Source organism: Numida meleagris, chromosome 3, assembly GCF_002078875.1.
Source record: "Numida meleagris isolate 19003 breed g44 Domestic line chromosome 3, NumMel1.0, whole genome shotgun sequence".
In the NCBI taxonomy this organism is placed as follows: domain Eukaryota; kingdom Metazoa; phylum Chordata; class Aves; order Galliformes; family Numididae; genus Numida; species Numida meleagris.
The window spans coordinates 52887644-52907618 of NC_034411.1; the positions used below are offsets into that span (position 1 = coordinate 52887644).

General features: G+C 35.3%; 1 long non-coding RNA gene across 2 annotated transcripts in view; it reads left to right on the forward strand.

Annotated features, from left to right (window-relative positions):
• Positions 1-19732, forward strand: part of LOC110396196 — a 32498-nt gene extending 12766 nt beyond the window's left edge. For both annotated transcript variants that reach the window (XR_002436830.1, XR_002436831.1), the window contains exons 2-5: positions 12965-13063; positions 14622-14690; positions 16446-16643; positions 17290-19732. This is a non-coding gene — a long non-coding RNA (uncharacterized LOC110396196). The remainder of the gene's footprint in view (positions 1-12964; positions 13064-14621; positions 14691-16445; positions 16644-17289) is intronic.

The window sequence follows — 19975 nt, forward strand, 5'->3', positions numbered from 1 at the left end:
AATTCTTCCCTGGACTTCTCCTCAAAATTCATCATAGCAAGACTATGGCTATGCACAGTGCATTATTCTAGTACTTACACAGTTATGATGATGCAAGTTTTACTTAGTTCAACAGTGCGTAGAGAGCCAAGAGATTTTGGAAACTGCATAACTTAGCACAGACCTTTTCAAGATGACATTAATATGACTGCTATTTTCAGTATTTTCTCATTTAATGCCATACAAAAAAAAGGAAAAAATTGTGCTTTTAGTCTAAAAAGAAGATTTTGGAGAGAAGTAAGCACCTATATGATGTTTTCTTTGACCAAAATGTGGAACTTATTTAACCAGATCCAAGAAACAAAGGTGAAGCTATGACCCAGATTAAGGGCTAAGAAAAGCTTCTGCTAACTCAGAGGAAACAGAATTTCACCTCGTCTCTTACAGAACAGTGATAAACAGTTGCTCAGAAAGACTAAATATTCAAATGTTAACAGTTGTGAAAGTAAAGTGCATACACACACCACAAGAATCCTGACCCCAAAGATAAGGAGCTGAGCATCACTTGTGTTGTAACATACTTATGGGCAATCTTTTAAGCAAAAAATTGCTGTGGTCAAGACACTTTACAACTACTTTCTGAGGAAGAAACACGAACAGCCTATGCTAATTTTCTGTCCTAGATGTTATACTTCAAGAAGGAAAGGAAAACCTTCAGAGAAAAATCATATATTTCTATGATCTGGAATCAAACATAGCAAACCTCTGAAATTATTAGCATTCCAAGCACTGCAAGCCTTTCTAATTCAGTGGAAACAGAAGCTAAATGATGGTGATGTTTTTGGATTGATTTGTTTTGGTTTCAGCATCAAAAGCTCTTTCCAGTCCTTGGAGGTACATTGTCGGAGATTACTCTCTATCTCTTGTCCCTAAATCTGAAGTAGGAAGCCAAAGACTATTTCTTTAGACCCTGATGAGAATTTTAGTATCTGAAATAAAAGTAAGTGCATAAAATCATTTAATCAACTCACATGAATTGGGTACATACAACTGAATTACCAGCTTTTTTTTTTTGCTGCCAATATCTCCTCTTTGAACCATGCATACATATAAATGGCCTTTGCAATTCAAAAGATTGATTTTTAGAACTTGTGGTGTCTCTGTGAGTACATCTGGCTTGTACAGCAACATCTCATTTTATCTTCTTTACAACTTTAGGATCTCATGCAATGTTTCTAAATAACTGTAATAAAGTGGCTCCATGTAAAAAGGTGATAGAAGAGCATACAGCCAGAACAGAAGGTAACTTCTTCCTGTGTTACCTTGGATGTACTTTGTACACTGAGGAACTCATAATTTTCTTGGTCATGTACTTTATAGCCTTCTCACAACTCTGGATTTTCATGTCAGACCACAGCAGAAACTCTGTTATTAAATCCTATGACCAGAATGGGAAGTACTATAGCAAGACAGTGTATGAAAGGAACAAAGAAGGTGTGATAAAATGTAGGTAAAAATTGACCCTGTGAATTTAGGAAGATGGACTGGTTCAATTTGATGGATGGACCATTCACTGGATAAGGAATTGGCTGGATGGTCATGCTCTGAGTGTTGTGGTCAATGGCTCAATGTCCAAGTGCAGTCTTGTGATAGTGCTGTTCCTCAGGGATTTGTGCTGGGACCAGTTCTATTTAACATCTTTGTAGGCAACATGGGATTGAGTGCACCCTCCGCAAGTTTGCAGATGACACCAAGACGAGTAGTGCAGCTGACACGATAGAGGGAAGGGATGCCATCCTAGGGGAATTGGACAGGCTTGAGAGGTGGGCCCATGCCTACCTTGTGAAGTTCAACAAGGCCAAGAGCAAAGTCCTGTGCCTAGGTAAAGGCAATCCCAAGCACATATACAGGTTTGTCAGAGACTGGCTTGAGAGCAGCACTGAGGAGAAGGATTTGGGGGTGTCAGCTGATGAAAAATTCAACATGAGCTGGCAATGTGCTCCTGCAGCCCAAAAGGCCAACTGTATCCTGGGTTGCATCAAGAGAAGTGTGACCAGCAGATGATTCTGCCCCTCTACTCTGCTCTAATGAGACCCCACCTCGAGTACTACATCCAGTTCTGGGGTCCCCAACACAAGAAGGTCATCTAGCTGTTGGAACGAGTCCAGAGGAGGGCCACAAAGAGGGCTGGAGCACCAGGGTGCTACAGGGACAGGCTGAGAGAGCTGAGGCTCTTCACCCTGGGGAAGAGAAGGCTCCAAAGAGACCTTATAGCAGCCGTTCAGTATCTGAGGAGGCCTACAGGAAGGCTGGGGAGGGACGTATTACAAGGGCATGTAATGACAGAAAGAGGGGAAATGGCTTTAAATTAGAAGAGGATGGACTTAGGCTAAATATTAGGAAGAAATTCTTTACCGTAAGTGTGGTGTGACACTGGAAGACGTTGCCCAGAGGGACTGTGGATGAGCCCACCCTGGAGGTGTTCAAAGCCAGGCTGGATGGGGCTTTGAGAAACCTGGTCTAGGGGGAGGTGTCTCTGCCTACATCAGGGGGGTTGGAACAAGATGACCTTGAAGGTCCCTTCCAATCCAAACCTTTCTATGATTCTATGATTAATTCTATGGATAGCAGTCAAAATGGTCTTTACCAAAATATGTAGGACATATAATATGCATTAATGCATATAATGCTTCTCATTTCGGACTTTGCATAACCTTTTCTAAAACTGATTCAGTGTTCATTTTGCTGTATTTTTCTCTTTTTTTTCCTCTTAAATTAAATGAGTGCACTTGCATTTAGTTATAAGGTTGTGCAAGTTCTACTCAGTTAACAAGAAGTAAGTAGTTTGATATTTTTACAGAAGTCTGAACATATGCAAGTCCCTTGAATATTATAAAACCATGAAATGTTCTCACTCACTCCTTTAAAACCTCTGTTTATATGACAGGAGCATTCACAGGGGTAACTTTGGTGACAAAACTTATGTGGACGGCATGAGGTTCTCATTTGCAGGCATCAGACACTCACTCTTTGTTTCTTCCTTGAGTAGGAAGGGAGGTTTGGGAAAGACTGCTTTATACTTTGCCAAAATATTAGATGTAACTTATGTATCACAACAAAAGTAAGTTGCTATCTCTGTGAATTCCACTCAATGGCCTTTCCAACAAACACTTCTAAACTGTGTCACTATTGCTTGCTTAGATCATTTTTAGCTTCTTCCTGCCTACCCTGTCAATTCACTCACTTTTTTTTTTTTGGAAAAGACTGTCAAACTTGTTCACTTTTCAGTAATTAGTTTGTCACTTAATAGTAATAATAATTACTCAAATGAGAGAGAAATAGTTCACTGCATGAAAAATGTAGCAGCTTGAACTATTAGCTGCCAGGGTTACATGATATAGAAGGAAAACTTGTTCACAAGCTAGAATCTTGAACTTGTGCCTACAAATTAAATCCACAAAGGACAAAAGATGCTCAGTTTTTATGGAGTAATTATGGTAATGAAGTCATGGACATTCAGCAATTCTTTATGAAGATATTGAGGGAAGCAGAGACAGGTTGCCTATGAATTAAATACATACTGAGGATTACATGTTACTTGAATGAAATTTGGTCCCCTCCTTTGTGGTGACACCTTCCTAAATGCCTAAGCATCTGTATGCCCAAAGGTGAAACTGAACTTCACTGCCTATGCATGAAGCTGTGTAAATACTCTAACTGATATGTTCCCTTAGGCAGGCAGTAACTATTTTGAGGTTTTCTCTCTCACATTCTGTCTGAACATAAGCCACCATAATTCAGAAATTGGATAGTGTTATGGTCTTCTATGTCACAAGTGTTTTGGATAAAAAGATTGATTTATTTCAGAGACTCATTTCAGAGGGAAAATGATCATTATCTCACCAACCACTAAAAAGAAAGCTAAACAGTTATTAGCTTTTTTTAAAAAAAATTATTAATGTTGTTGTCCTTGCATACAATGGGAAGCTTAGAGATGTGTGAGGAATTCTAGGAGAGCAATGCCCTGAGATAGTCTGTTTCAATCCAAGAAACTAACAGTAGGCATTTGTTTAGCTCCAGCCTTTGATGTTTGTCATTAGATGTGTTAGTAGTTCACATTGGTATTCTCAAAGGGAAACTTAAATTATTGTGGATTTGAGATGAGAAATACATATATAGCTTTATATTCATATAACAGCAGTAACAGAAGTGATGTGGGCCAAGAGTGATAATCCTGTTAAAGATCACAGAATCACGGAATCACAGAAGGGTATTGAGAACTGAGGAGACAGAATGAGTGGAAGAGAGCTTTTCTCGACTGCCTATTAGTCTATTGTTGATAAACTCTGATACGTATTAAAATTCAGCATAAAATGAACATGCAGGAAACATAAGGAGAGGGAATGTTAAGGCTCTGTAACTTCCTGCTGTGGGAACAATGGTTGCTTTTGGTCTAATGACTAGCTTAGATCAACATTTTCTCTTTCTAAAATGGGTAAAAGGACAAGAGAAAAAGACAGAGACCTAAACACTTAGATGAGAGTAATATTTTGCTTACATTGTTAGTAGTAAATGGATAGCGTCATTCTTCCTAAAACTGTAGTGACATGAAAAACCAACATTAAAATTAATAAAACACACAGCAACAAAAAGTAAATGCAGTGAGGGAAAAACAAGTTGAAAAACTAAACAAAATAGTAACAACTCTGTTAAAGAAGGAACCAGACACAAATCTGTCAGAAATTATTTGAATTCCTATTTCTCTATTACATGCATAATTCTTTTAGATGGAGAAAAATTCCAAACCAAGATATTTAAAAATATATTAAAAAATACTATACATTACAGAATTTAGCAACATATTTTTCATGGCAGATGTTTGCATACCATGCAAATTGCAAAGTGCTGACATATATCCTCTCATAAAGTCTCATGCTTACTCTAAGACTGAAATTCAGAAATGTAGGCCACTTACAATGACAGTATGAAAAAAAAAATTATATTGTCATTTAGGAAAAAAGTTGTAAACCTATAATGACAAAAAATTTCTTTTGAACTTAGAATATCAAGTACCTTTAAAGTAAAATGTAAGTGTGAGTGAGGGTTTCGGAGGAGAATGTGTATTTAATATGACTAAGAAGCATGTTTTACAAAGAAATAGTAAAACAAGAAAAATGCATTGTTAATAGAAAAAAAGTTGTGTTTTTTTGAGTTTATTGCCCCAGAAAAACAGAAGGCATATACTAGTTCCAAGAAACATAATCCCACTGGCCTCATGACTGAGCTTTGTATTCAAATGACTTTCTCTTTAGTATAGGCAAAAGTGTTGTAAATTAAGCCTTTCACCTTAGAAATCAGTGCTACTAAAAATCTTGAATTTTTCACTGGAATTGAAAGTGAATGTCAAATTCTAAAATCAAAATGTATGCTAAATGTTTAGATTATTGTATGCATAGTCAGAAATTTGTACATATAGTTCATATATTATTATTACGCTCACTCAGCTTGGAGGAAAGCACAGAACAGTGGCTTGATTTTTTTTATTTAACAGTAACTACTAAAAGCAACTAGAGCATAACATACTGCACTATCTACTTACACTTACCTGAATAAGCACAGAATTTTCATCCATTCTCTGTACTCTCTCAGGCAGCCTTTGAGTCTTCAGTGTATATTCCTATTCAAGTAACGCCATAAGATTGGATTGTGATATTAAATATGAAAAAAGAGCTTTTTTTTTCAAGGAAAAAATACGTGCAGAAGAAGGTTGTGTTCAAAAAATTGTCATGAAGTCATCTGCAATTGTCATCTGCATAAACAGTAAGAAAAACTTCCAAATAACCACGAACTAGATAAATGTTAAAGCAAAAACCACAATCTTTTTTATACACTAGGTATTTTAGCTCTAATAGCACTGTATAGAATAGAACTGATTGCAACTGCCACTCAATACAGAGGGCCAGAACAATATGCAATATTTCTTCCTTAAATTATTTTTAACTACTTTTGTATTGTACACTCATTTCATGAATTTTGTATCTTATCCATGAATGATGGTGAAAGCAAACATGCAAAAAACTGGTACTAGGACATATTTATGAGTTTAAATATAATACAGAAAGTACCTGTTCAAATATAGAGACATGGAAAATCTCTGACCTGGAACTGATTTGTGCAAGATTATTCTAATTGCATTTTAAACTACTCTTATAAAGCAGTTTCCATAAGGCAAAAATATTTCATGAAGTCATCTATCACTTACATAGCTTTTCTTTTTCAAAGTTTCAGTAACTAAACCCACTATATCATTAAAAGACTTCACTTTTTAAAAATACAGGTAGAACTTTTCAGGCAACTAAGGAAAGTTGAGTATAAGGAAAGGAACGTGGAAATTCATTTCTTTGGAAGAAAGTAGAAATCACTGGTAATTCATCATAGGCACAGGAAAATTGATTAGCATTTACGAATTAATCATCTGTGTTTTACAAAAGAGAACTAAAAAGAAAAATGATAACAGACTAAGTAGTTGTAGAGTTTAAAGAGACAATAAAATGTAGATTCACAAACGGCTGGAACAATCAATGTGCAGGAATTATGATTTTGGCTAACATTAAAACCCTGAACTAATTCCCTGAATTAGGCTATTCTGGATTACAGTTTAGCAGAAGGTGATTCACAAACAATTTGAAATTAAATAACACAAGGAGAATAGTTTAAGTTTCTGATATCAGCTATTTAGTTGTTTCCCATATTTTTCAGTTCAGGCACAAAATTTTATAAAACAACTTATCTATCTGAGCCGAAGAGATTGAGTACAAGTCCTCTAAGAGACTAAATATGTGAAATAAACTTGAAATGGATAAAAACTTGCAAGATATTCAAACTGCAAGAAGAAATGTTTTAAGGTCTATAATGAATATTCTATGGACACAAAAGAAATCTTTTTGCTAGCATAGATTATTTCTGTAATTTCTTCTCTCATGTTCTTCTAAAAGTTCAGGTAACAGCATTTACCTACAATACTTGTTACAGCTCTAAAGACATTAAAGGTGATGGAGAGCTTAACTTCAAGAACAGTGGGACCATGTCATGTGTGTTTTGTAATATTTCTATTGCAACGACATTTCATGAAAACTTGTATTGAAATAGATGAAGGGAACAGGGCTGTGTAAAAAGATAAGAATTATCTGCTTTTTAGATACATGAGCACTTTTGCAAAAGTGCCTTACAGACTGACCCTCCATTTGAAAATGGCTTGGACTAAATTTAATTTCAATTAAAAACAAACAAAAAAAATCAAAACAAAAAAGGATGAAAGTTCAAGGGGAAGGCATAACTATGTTGCTCTCTGGAATGATTTAACATCTGCATGCAGACTTTCTGTAATAGATAGATTTTTCCAGCTTTAGTCTGGGGCTTTCAACACTCTCCCATCTCCTACATTCAATTGCTTTCCATGAGATGAGGGAGGGTGTTTCTGACAGCACTTCTTGATTTAATTTTATACTGTTGGGCAACAGCATATCAGCCATAGTGCACCCCTGCTGGATTTGTACAAGGTGGGGGATATAGCAATATTCTATTGGATTTTTTTCTATCATAGGCAGGATGCCAGACACAACAGACAGAATTAATTATTAACAGTACTGCTATCTTTTTAACTTAGCTTCAAGGCACGATTGTGTTTGCTTTCACTGATGATGATTATTTCTCAACTGTTCTGTGTATAATGAATTGCATAAGCTTCTCAGATTTCAGCCCTTAATCTAACAGGTTATCTGTTGTAATCACAAATCCTGTAATTCCCTGAATATGCAGGTATTGGACTTTGTGATTTAAATGGCAAAGCTCTCTTATGTGGCAGTAGCATATACAAGATAACACTGAAGAGCGTGCTCTGGCACACATGCAACACAACAAATTCATGGAGGTTGTCTGCTGGGAAAATATACACACAAATTAACCAGCTAAATTTTGTACCATAACTAATATAGAGAAATACAAAAATTAGGAATCACAGAATCATAAAATCATATGATCATAGAACAGCCCAGATTAGAAGGAACATCAGAAGGTCATTAGATCCAATTTGTTGTGGGAAATGGGAATCCTGTCCAGTCACGTCTTGAAAACCTCTGGTGATGGGTATGGTATCAAGTCCCTACGGAGTTGTTCCAGTGATTAAATGATCTCACTAAAAATATATATATATATATCAAGACAAAGCTTCTCCTGTTGCAACATGTACCTGTTGCCCCTTTACTTCTCCATATGGCTCCTTGTGTGGACAGACCCATACTCATTTGCATATGACATCTGTCATTGCTTCAGGGAGGTGAGGAATTCCTTTCAAGCCTGTAAATACCTTAAAAGTTAACTTATTATGAATGTCAAGGGTATACTTGAGCATCTTTCCTTTTTTTTTCCCACCTGAAAATTGTCATTTCCAATATCTTCATAATTCAGCACTGTAGTGTTATTTCTCAGTCAACAGCATCTTTTCAGTGTTCTATACAAAAATAAATAAGTAAATATTAACAAACACATGTCTCTATGTGTGATATAATTTTTTAGTTGAAGAATATATATTAATTTTTCACTCCTAAATCAGAATATAAACAGACTAGGGCAACATATTGAGATTTCAGCAACAGATTGAAATGGAGTAAAGAGGAGACTTTCAAAGTGGCCATAAAACCAGCACACACTGATATTTTTTCCACTAAAAAAATATTTACTGAATATTTATTGAACCGAAGGAACCAAAACTAACTTAAAACATGATTAGTACTGAAACATGAGGTTGAATTCTTTAAAATTATTTCAACATTTCATGACTACTTCAACCAATATTTCATCAAAACTTACCATAGATAGTGAGACAATGAGACATCTATGAATTGGTATTTTCAAGGGAACAAGTCATCATTTGTCAAGAATGCTTCTCATTGTCTGTTGAGATTCTTCCAAGACCAGCTATCTCTAAGACAAACCTGTTTCATTAAACTAGTGGTATTATCAAGAACTTGAAAAATAAAATAAAAGGAGACGCTTGATTCACAAAAGAATCACAAAGAGAAAAACGTTTGCATTTGTCATTTCTCAATATTTTTCCTTCCTGTGCATAAATAAGTAAAAAAGGTCTATATTTTGGATTCTAGATTCAAGTTCTGCATTTCAAAAATGTTATAATGAGTTTTCTTTAAAGTTAATAGCAGAGAAGTTAAAAGGTGACAATTCTTAGTAACATCTATATTAAAATATTACCACTATTGAATGAAACTCTTGACTCTTCATTGTCAAATAATTCAGTCACTAATTTTACTACTGATTTGGATTATAAGTAAAAATGATTCTAGTCTATTAATCATAAATTACTTTAAAAATTATGGTAATATATCTCATGATTTTTAAATACATTGGTATAAAGAGTGAATGAAGTACATGCAAGGGCTGCTCTGAAAGTAGTGTCTCCTATTTTCTTATGTTGGCCCACTGCATCAAGAGCAAATGTTGGTGGTACGGCAGTAGAGATTGAACCTTCCCACCAGTATGCTGTTACATTTTGGTGCTGTGTAACAGATGGCAGCAGAGGAGCACTCTGACAAAATAGTGTCTGACATGGCAGTACCTATGAAGTAAAGGTGTGTAATCTGCCATGTGGAAAAAATCACACCCACTGACAATCTTTGAACATGCACAGCTGTCACACTGCAAAATGAAGAACATCTCAATCAGCTTATTCATGCAAATCTGCTAATGATTGTGACTATGTTGGTGTTTTGTAGCTGAGAATTTGCTCTATCAAATTGAGTTATCTATTGTAGTTTCCAGGGAAATAAATAGCAAGCATTACTTTCAGAGTGATCTATGTAACAAAGCAAGATTTTCAAAGTGACTTTATAAGCTATAATACATTTAATATACTGCAATGGACTATATGGCCTTATATAATCAGAAGATGACATGGTGTAAGGCTTTCACTATTATTAGAAGCTGATAAAATCTGAAGTTAAAAGGATCAAAAAAAAAAGGACAGGAGAAAAGTAATAATAAAGATTTTTGTCAAATTGTTGTATTCCCTTCACTCAAGGCGTAATTTGACAGCTCGATATAATGTCCTTTGTATTGTTTCTGTTCCATAATACGGAATGCTAAGAGAAGAGAAAATGTAACTTCAGCTCTTGAAAACACTAACACTTCCTCAGAGTGAATGCATTACAAATATTCTTTAGGTAATCAAGGATGCAACTTGCAGTTGATCAGATAAGATAAGCAAACATGTAATCTAAAAATTCTTTTAGCTGAAGACTTGCTGCAAATACACAGCTGCTCTGTTGGAGGTTATACTGAAGGTTATTTCATAAGCAATATCTGAAATTATTATTATACACAATAGAATGCAAGCTATTTCAGATTATTTTCCTTTTTTTTTTTTTTTTCTGATGTACTAATTCTGGAAGACTATTATTGCTACAAGCCATGTAATTCTTGGTTGAGCTTACAAAGAAATGAAAGTGTGTATAGTTAAAATCTAGCTTTGATGACAAATAATAAATAGTTCTTAATCCATAAATAGCATAACAAAAATATATTTTTTTTCCAGAATACTGAAACTTGATTCTGCAGAGCTAGATGTGGTTCATTTACTGCCTCCTCTCTTTCTACACTCCCACTACATTGAGACCACTTCTGTCACACATGAGCAGAAGTGATGAAATTCAGATCAGAATGGAAGAAACTCTTTATTATGAGAGTGGTGAGATGCTGAGGAAAGTTGCCCCATTATCAGGAGTGCTCAAGGTCAGGTTGGATGGGTCTTTGATCAACTTCATCTCATGGAAAATGCCCCTGCCCACAACAGGAGGAGCTGGAATTAAATGTTCTTTCAAAGTCTCATCCAATTCAAACTATTCTATGATTATTTTCTATGAACTTTGCAATTTTGAGATCACAGTTTGGAGAAACACTGGTAAACATGGGCAAGATTAAGCTTATTCAAATGTAATCTGTACTTCTGCAAAAAAAAATAATAATAATAAAAAAAATCATGTGCTTTACCAAATAGGAACAATATATTCCAAAGATATTTTACAAGAATACTGCAAAGGCTAGCAATATTTTTCTAGCAAGATAGAGATTTTGAAGGTAGATAGAATCTAAAGCCCTGATATTTACTGAGTGAAAGTAACGGCTATCCTTGTTTTTGCTTCCACGTTCATTAGCTCATTAACAAGTTTTGAGCATTATTGTGTGGTTTTACAATTCATTCACTTGCTTGTTCATTTGTTTTCATGCAACAGTCCCCATAGAGCAATGCAAAAAAACCTAAAATGTATGAGCAACACTATCTGTTCTCCAATGTCCATGCAGAAATAAATGAAAATTATAATTATTCACTGTGTTAAATAACGTCCCTTTGATGCCTAACATTTATTTTGAATGTTAGAATCCAATTACCATATAATAATAAAGATCCTTGCAGTACTATATCTTTCAGCACAGTGGGCTTATGTAGCTAGTTTCCATCCATTATTTGTACATTTCCAATTTGTTTAGTACAAAAGTATAATTAGAGGGAAATATAGGAGAATGGAAAACAGCTCAGTTTTGTCAGAAATATTTACAAAATCAGTATGATACAAGAAAGCAAAGAAGATAGAGTATTAAAAAAAGGAAAGAGTCAAAGCATTTAACCAGAGAACTTAAGCTGCAAGAGAATCCAATTGAAACAGGAGAGAGGTGGTTGAGTAACTGAGTTATATGTGACCCTGTTAAAGATGATCAGAATGAGCTCCTGAAATAAATGTCAATATGATCCAAAATACTCCCAAGGGACACCAGAACTGAGACAACTGACAAGCTGTTGTGTGTCTTTGTCCTACAGAACTGATGTTACTGTCACTATAGCTAGAGATAATATCACCCAGAACACAGAATTTCTTCTGAAATATGGAATAAACATATGCTCTGACAGACAAAACAGTATAATCACTTTGCTTTTAAATTTTAAAATAATCATATACATAAGGTCACACACAAAAGGAACAAACTCATATATCTATAAGAAGAGCAAACAAAGAAGCTTGTAAGAGAGCGTCTGAAATATTACACTCTGTCAAATAACTGAGGTTATAAGACAACTTTAAATTACATATGGTATGGAACCAAGTGGATAGAAAATTCCAAAAGCTGCAGGCAAGTAGATTCCTCATTATGAGAAAGAGAAAAGTTAATGAACTACAGATGAAACAAAAAAGAATTACAAACTTATCTCCATTTTAAAATTTCTGTGCCAAATTATAAAGTACTTGGGCTAATAAAAGAACTACTGTTGGCTTTCTGAATTTTTTTTTCAATCATTTCCCCAAAATGGTATCGTTGGTATCTTGCTGTGCTAAAATATCATATTTGGTTAGGAATGTAGTTGATTATGACCAACTATCAAATGGAGGATTTCAGCTGCTTTGTATTTGTATAGCTACAATTCAGAATAACTACGAAACCATAGTATATATGATCCTAGAAAAGGCAAGCTTCTATTTTCAAATTTTCAAACTTTGAAATTTTTGAAAAATTGGTACTTTTGCAGACGAAGCAGTAAAAAATCACTATAATCCCAGTCATCATTAAAAGTCTTATTACTAAGGTAATTTGCTTTTCGTGGGTTTACAAACTATGAAAACATTTTAAAGTAAAATGGAAATCGACTACTACTTTTTGCTCTTTATTACTCCGCTGCTTATTATTAGATTTACAGGCAAATACCTATACCTGCAAATACCAGGAGCAAAATTCCCTCGTGTTTCACTGTTTATCCTTTAAAAATATTGTTCTCACATTCTCTCACGTCATGAGAGAATACAAAGTAGACCAGTCACACTGTATTTTTAATTTTCTCAACATAACATGCTCAAAAAGTTCTGTGATATGTAACTGGAAAGGATATCTCTGTAATTCTTATATTATCAATATTTACCGGCAGTTCTGACTAACCAGAGAGGTCCCAGATGACTGGAGGCTGATAAATGTGACCCTGGTCTATAAGAAGGTTATGACGGAGGATCCATGGAATTACAAGTCTGTAAGTGTGATGCTGGTACAGGAAAGGTTATCATCTTGATATGAGCAGTTTGCTGGATGAATAACTGACGGAGAGCTAGGTTCAAGGCGTCCTAGCAAATGGAGTTCAATTCAGTTGGCAACTAGTCATCTGCGGCAATCCCCAGGGCTCAGTTTTGGGACCAATATTTTTAACATTTTTATTAATGATCAGAAGGAGTGGACGGAGTGCACCTTCAGTAATTTTGTAGATGAAGGCTAGACTGTTGATCTGCTTGAGTGTAGGAAGGTTTTGCAGAGAGATCTGTATAGGCTAGAACAATGAGCCTCATGTGAGTTCAATCAAATGACATTCAACAAGGCTGAGTCAAGTCCTGCACTTGGGTTATAGCAGCCCAATGGAGTGATACATGCTTGGGGAAGTGGGGCTGGAAGGTTGCCTGGCAGAAAAAGACCACAGGGTGCTGCTCAACAGCTAGATGAATATAAGCCAGCAGTGTGTCCAGGTGGTGAAGAAGGCCAATGGCAGGTTGGCCTGCATCTGAAATAGTGTGGTCAGCAGCTCTAGGGAAGTGATTGTCCCCTTGTACGTGGCAATGGTGAGACCGCACCTCAAGTACTGTGATCAGTTTTGGGACTCTCACTGTAAGAAAGATTTTGAATTGCGTAAGAGTATGCAGAGAAGACCACCAAAACTGGTTAAGAGACTAGAAACTAAGACTTATGAGGAGCAATGGAGGGAACTGAAATCATTTGGTTTGGAGAAAAGGAAGCTTAAGGGAGACCTCTACTAATATCAGAAAGGAGATGGCAGCCAGGAGGGTACTGGTACCTTTTCTCATGTGACAAGTAACAGAACATGAGGAAAATGTCTCAAGTTAAACCAGGTGAGCTTTAAATTGGATATTAGGAAGAATTTACTCATGGAGAGGGTGATCAAGCATTGAAATGGGCTCCAAGGGAAGTGATAGAGCCTAGAAATATCCAGAAATATCTATTTTGCCTTGCATTCACAAATGATAAGTGTAAAGTTGATTCCCAATGCAGTAAGTAGCAGATATCATATTTCTTTTAAAATAATAATTAAAATTAAAGGAGTAAGAGGAAAGAAGCCCACTGTACAACTTAAGATAAACAGATTAACTTCAGTGTTGTTTTTGGATAGTTAAACAAGTTTGTGATGGGTAATGTGCAGTTCATATGTGATCCTATTTATGTGAAAATTAAGAGTACTGGGATGCACTTTCACCCACGACTGTGTGTTCAGTGTTCATTTTCTGCACTGCATGTTTAATACATACCATTACAAAATTTAACATTTGCATTCTTTGTGTGTTTTGCTTTATTACAGTACTCAGAAGGGAAGGAAAAGAATGTACAGACAGATGGCACACGTATTGATAATAAGTGGTTTTTACTGATTCCTAACTTTTTTTTTTCTCTTTTAGCTAGCATCAAGGTTGAGAAAAATGGCTTTGAATAAAGGAATCAATTAAAAAATTTCTTTTTATGTTTATTTGAATGAAAACATTAAAGTTTTTTTTTGTATTTGTTTATATTATGTATCTCTACAATTTCAGGATGAAAAGGAACTGAAGATTGAAAGAAAGTACATAACAAGAAGTGTTTAAGAGGAAACTTCATTTGCTGTATTTATTTTTATCCTTTATGTATTCAACATCTTTCTCACTTTCCCTTTCTCACTTAGAATTAAGCCTGTTTATATCCCCAAAGACCTGTTTGAGTTATGACATCTATTAACCTTCTGAAAAATCACTATCATGGTACTACCAGAGGTCTGAAACTTATTCTCTTCTAATGTACAACATATAAAATATGTAAATGAAATAAATGAAGTATACCTAAAGTCTGTGCAAATTTTGTAAACTATGTTATGGTTGCTGATGTTTTTGACAATTCAGCTCAGTAATTTTAGTTCTTTTAGACATTTCCAAATAGTGTAGAAGTAGACCTTGCTTAGAACAGCGTATCTCCCAAACTAGGCAAACTGATAAGCAGTTTTAGTCTAATAACACATTACCTATGTGTCATTATTCTTCCATGTCCATTTTTTTCACATCAGCTAGATCAGTGCCAATAAAGTGAAAGAACTAGTTAGTAACGTGATTTAAATAGTGATCGTGCATCCTCGTTCTTGATAGAAAAAACATGAAACTGTTTCTTCACAGCATTTCTAATATAGTTTCTGTGTGGACAGAGACAAAACTTGAGAAATTTAAGATAGCAGAAAGAAACAATTGGGATTAGAATGGGAACATGAATTCAAAACTGATATACCTGGAAATACGTGCTTTGACATTTTTTTGTCTTTAGCATTTTTGTCACAATTTTTTTTTTCTTGAATAAAGAAGTAGACTCTTTGTGTTTACAGTGCAGAAACATGCCTTTCAACTTCACAAATATTTGAGTCAAATAGCATCCATGTTGCTGGAGCACAAGTCAGTTACTATAAAGTATTGTTTTAAAGACAATTATTTGGGAAAACAAGGTAAAGAGTGTAAAGCCAGCAGTTAGCAAATTGCTTCGAAGAACATACTGTTATATAGATAGCTTGTCACAGGTACTAAATAATCAAATGTGGATATATATTACACACTTTGAGAAAAAGTAGATACATCTAAGATAACAGGCCTGTGCTGCTCTACAGAGACTGAAGTTTTAATTAAAGAGAAACGCTTCAAATAAAACACTGTTCAAGCCATTGAACCGAAAAGCATCATAGCACATATATGTTAGACAAAGGTTTCATAAACAGTGCACATAATAAGCTTTATAAACAGTTTAAATTTTCTTTTTATGCATTGATAAATATTTGACAGAAGACAACAGAATTTTAACACTGCCTACTTCAAGAGTGGATTCTTTCAGATTACAGGCATTTCCTAGACTGCCGAGGAGAAAAGTAACAGGTGTTTTGAGTCTAGAAAATCACTGTGACTCAATTTACTACGGCATCTTGACAAAGAATAATGGGATTTTATTCAGTTCGCTAAGTTTTATTTACTGAAGGAGGAACTACAGCTGGAAAGACTTTAAAGAAGGTTGAACATCATAATCTTTCTTTAGCTAAAATATAATAGTAATCTTATATAAATGTGGGAGGTAAATATGCATAAGGAAATAAGTTTGTAGAAATATCAACCTCATTGCAAAATATCTGTTCCAGAAATTGCTCAGAAGATAGTGTGAGAAATCCTCTGTGCTGGTAAATCCAGTGGTGAGAGGACAATAGCTCAGGGATTTTCCTTGCCCCTTCCCTTTCCTTTCTCCTTACGTTTCTTTTCCCATTTCCTTTCCTCTTTCCTTTCTTCTAAAAAGCTAGATAGTTGGTATTCTTCTCTCCCACACATCACAGCAAATGACTTGTATGCCTCATTTTATAGTCTTCCTTTGAAGCAGCAGGAGAACTTCATATTTCAAACACCAGGCAAGGAAAGAAATGGATCATTAAAGATCATGGCACAAATCTAAAGTAATTTCAGTGGAAATGGAGGTTTACTGTACCAAGAAATGCTAGAAGAAGGAACTACCCTGAGACACATTCAGACACAAACTCGTCTCAAAACAGTTTATTGGCACAGGTGAAGTGGAGTACAAATACAGTTTTATAACTTTCAGTTTTTTAAGGAAGTTTAGAATGGTACTGCATCACCCAATGAAAGTTTCTTCTGCTTATTAAATGTAATGGTTGATATGGGAAGAAGCAACTATATTCTGCATCTTGCACTTACTATGGCCTAATTTTGAATAGAGGGTAAAAATGTCACTGATGAACTATGCAGAGAGAAGTTATTTTCATCAACTAAATGTAAAGGTATGTTGAATGCAATTCAGTAGAGATACAGCCTAAATTTTGCTGTACGCTTATTCCATAAGTAGTCTGTATTCTAGAAGAAACAATATCATTCTTAATATTAAGTCAGTACAAAGGAATTAAGTAAGATACAGGTTATCTTAGCAAAGAAGAATAATGACTTCAAAGCAACAACAAAAAAGCAAATAAAAAAAAACAAAACCAGAAACCGAAGTGGTCTTCCAAAAAAATGACCCAAGTAAATGAAAACAAACAAACAAACAAACAAGAACAGAAAATAAGGGACAACTCTGAGATGGAAAAATGCACTAAAGGTGGTTTAAAGATAAAACGAGATACATACTAAACTCTGATCATAAAAGTGAAGTCAATAAACAGGCTCTTCTAACAAAACTTTGTATGTTTTATTACAGAGACAAAGAAAGAATAAAGCCTGCAAGATGTATGAAAATTCTTTAATTTATGTAGTAACAGTGGTATCCCAACAAGTATACTGCATCCAGCTGAAGAGGACAGAAGAATGGGAGCAGCGCAATCTGAAGAAAAGCTGAGGGAGACACAAAAACTGTTTCCAAGAATCTGAAAGACCGATATAAAATCAAACATAAAACCTATTCCCTCCACCCCAATGTCTAGTTCTGAATCATAGCATGAAGTAGAATCGCATAATGGCTTGGAAGGGACCTTAAAGATCATCCAGTTTCAACCTCTTTGTAAGAGCGGTGCTCCAGACCACTGATATTTCTCAAGGCCCTCCTCTGGACACACTCCAGCAGTTCCACATCTCTTGTGCTGGAGACCTCAGCCCTTGATACTCCAGATGGAGCCTTGAGAGGGCAGAACAGAGGGGGGCAATCACCTCCCTAGCCCTGCTGGCCACCCCTCCTTTGTTGCAGTCTGAGGTACATTTGACCTTCTGGGCTGCAAGCACATGCTGCTGGCTCATGTCCAGCTTTACATCCACCAGGACCCCTAGGTCCCTCTCCACAGTACAGTTCTCAACAAATTCTTCTCCAGTCTGTACTCATTTTGGGGATTGCCCTGATTCAGGTGCAGTCCCTTGCATTTGGGGACACCATTAAGTTCAGGTGGGTCCACTTCTCAGGTCTCTGGGTATTTTGTATTTCCCAAAATGTGCTCCAAATCTGAAGTTGATTGCAGATGAAGGCAGCAAGCACAAATTAGAATGGAATGTAGTATTTGTAGACACTTCAAAGTCCAGAATGCTTATAATCAAACATCTTTCATTGATAAACATGAATAGATTATCATGTTGATTCTGTGAGGTAGTTTTTAAATGTTTGAATAGTTTAAAATGTGAATCATGCATATTGTATCACTAAAATCGTTCAGTCCTATTCAACATACTATTGTAGAAAAGTTGTTTCAAGACTCTTTTGACCCTAACAAGTGCAATAAGTGGGCTTTTGCTTATGTTTTCTGTCTTAATTAAAATTAAGGCCTTCTAAGGACAAAAAGCCAGAAAGATATTTAATTTTAGCAGTAGCTCATCAGTTATACTGTAAGAAAAGATATGAGGCTGAATATCTTCTTCATATGTGCTTCAAAATAATTCAAAGAATAATTTGTATACTGTAGAGACACTGCAGAAGAGAAAAATGCTTGGTGTAGAAGAAACTTCTTAGGGAACAGCTTCTCAATTTCAGATTTTCATCCCTGTGATTTGAGAGATACCTTCTTTTGTGACAAGAATTAGACTTCCCTTTTGATCATCTTGTTTGAACCATGCAGTTCTGGATATTCATGTAAATGGAGTTGTAATTAAGAGTCAGAGGTGAGAAAGGAGTGGTGTATGATGATTCAGATATACCAAGCATCCCTCAGGAGTACGCACAGCCATATGTTACTATAGATGACAGCTGGTGAGAGGCAAGTCCCCACTTATGACACCCATCTGCAGGTAAAAGCATGTAGTGTGGTTAAGGACTGTACTTGAAAATCAAGTAAGGGATCACACTGTAAACCACATTCAGAAATTGCATATATAGTTGATTTTTTTTTCTTACTTGCAATAAAACAAGGAAGAAATATATTTCCAAATGTCAAACTTACTGGAAACAGTGTGTATGAAACGCTGTGGTCCAAGGAGTACTCATGGTTAGAACTTCTACCCTGGGGGAAACTGGCAGAATTGAATTTACTGAACTGAATATTTACATGTCCAAAGTTGAACAGCTGCAAGAGAACACAGGAGAAAAATCCTGAAATATCCTATGCCCTGCAGTTTGAGTTTTCTACTTTTCAAATAAATACCAGAGGTGATAGCTGAGTTAATTTTTTCAAACACTGACATAATACAGAAGAAAAAACACTATACAAAGGGTTTCTTTTTACTTTTTTCTTAATGTTATGTATCAGTATGCTACATAAAAAGTTTTATTTAACTTTACAAGTGAGTTAGTTAGAGAATAAGGAATTCATGAGCCCCACTGGATTTTGAATAAATGTGTCAGTCTGGCAGGTGACATCAAAAACTAAACAGCAATGGAGCAAAAAAGCTAGGATTTTCTTATCCATTTCTGACTCTTACTAAATTGTTTAAATGAGATTTTTGTGAATGCTCTGGCAGTCAGCACAAGAGCTCTCTAAATAGTGCAGTGAAATTCTCTAACTGGTGAATGCAATCCAGGTTCTATGATAAGTATATACAAGTCTTCCATGTCTGAACATGGAATAGAAACTGAATTTCCCCAGCCCAGCTACAATATATTGTTATTTTGATTCTGCAAATTTTTAAAACAAATTATCCATGCTAGAGAAAAGACTTAAATGGAAAACTCCACAATTTTCTCTTTCCTTGTATCTTGCCAGAATGATATTATTTCAATGCCAGAGGCAAGGTTTCTTCTCAGTTAGTAATAAATCTATGACTTCAGAAATCAAAGCGTGTTGTCTGCTTTTGGGGAAGTATTGAGGGAGACTGTTTTTAGTACATTGTTATTTTGCTAATTTGGATAAATTTTTGATCAGTATATGGCACAAATATCTGAGGATGACTGTAGTACAATTTTAGAAAACCATGATTTTTGAGTGGATCATCTAATACATGTTACTTTTATTTTTTTCTGCATTTAAGCA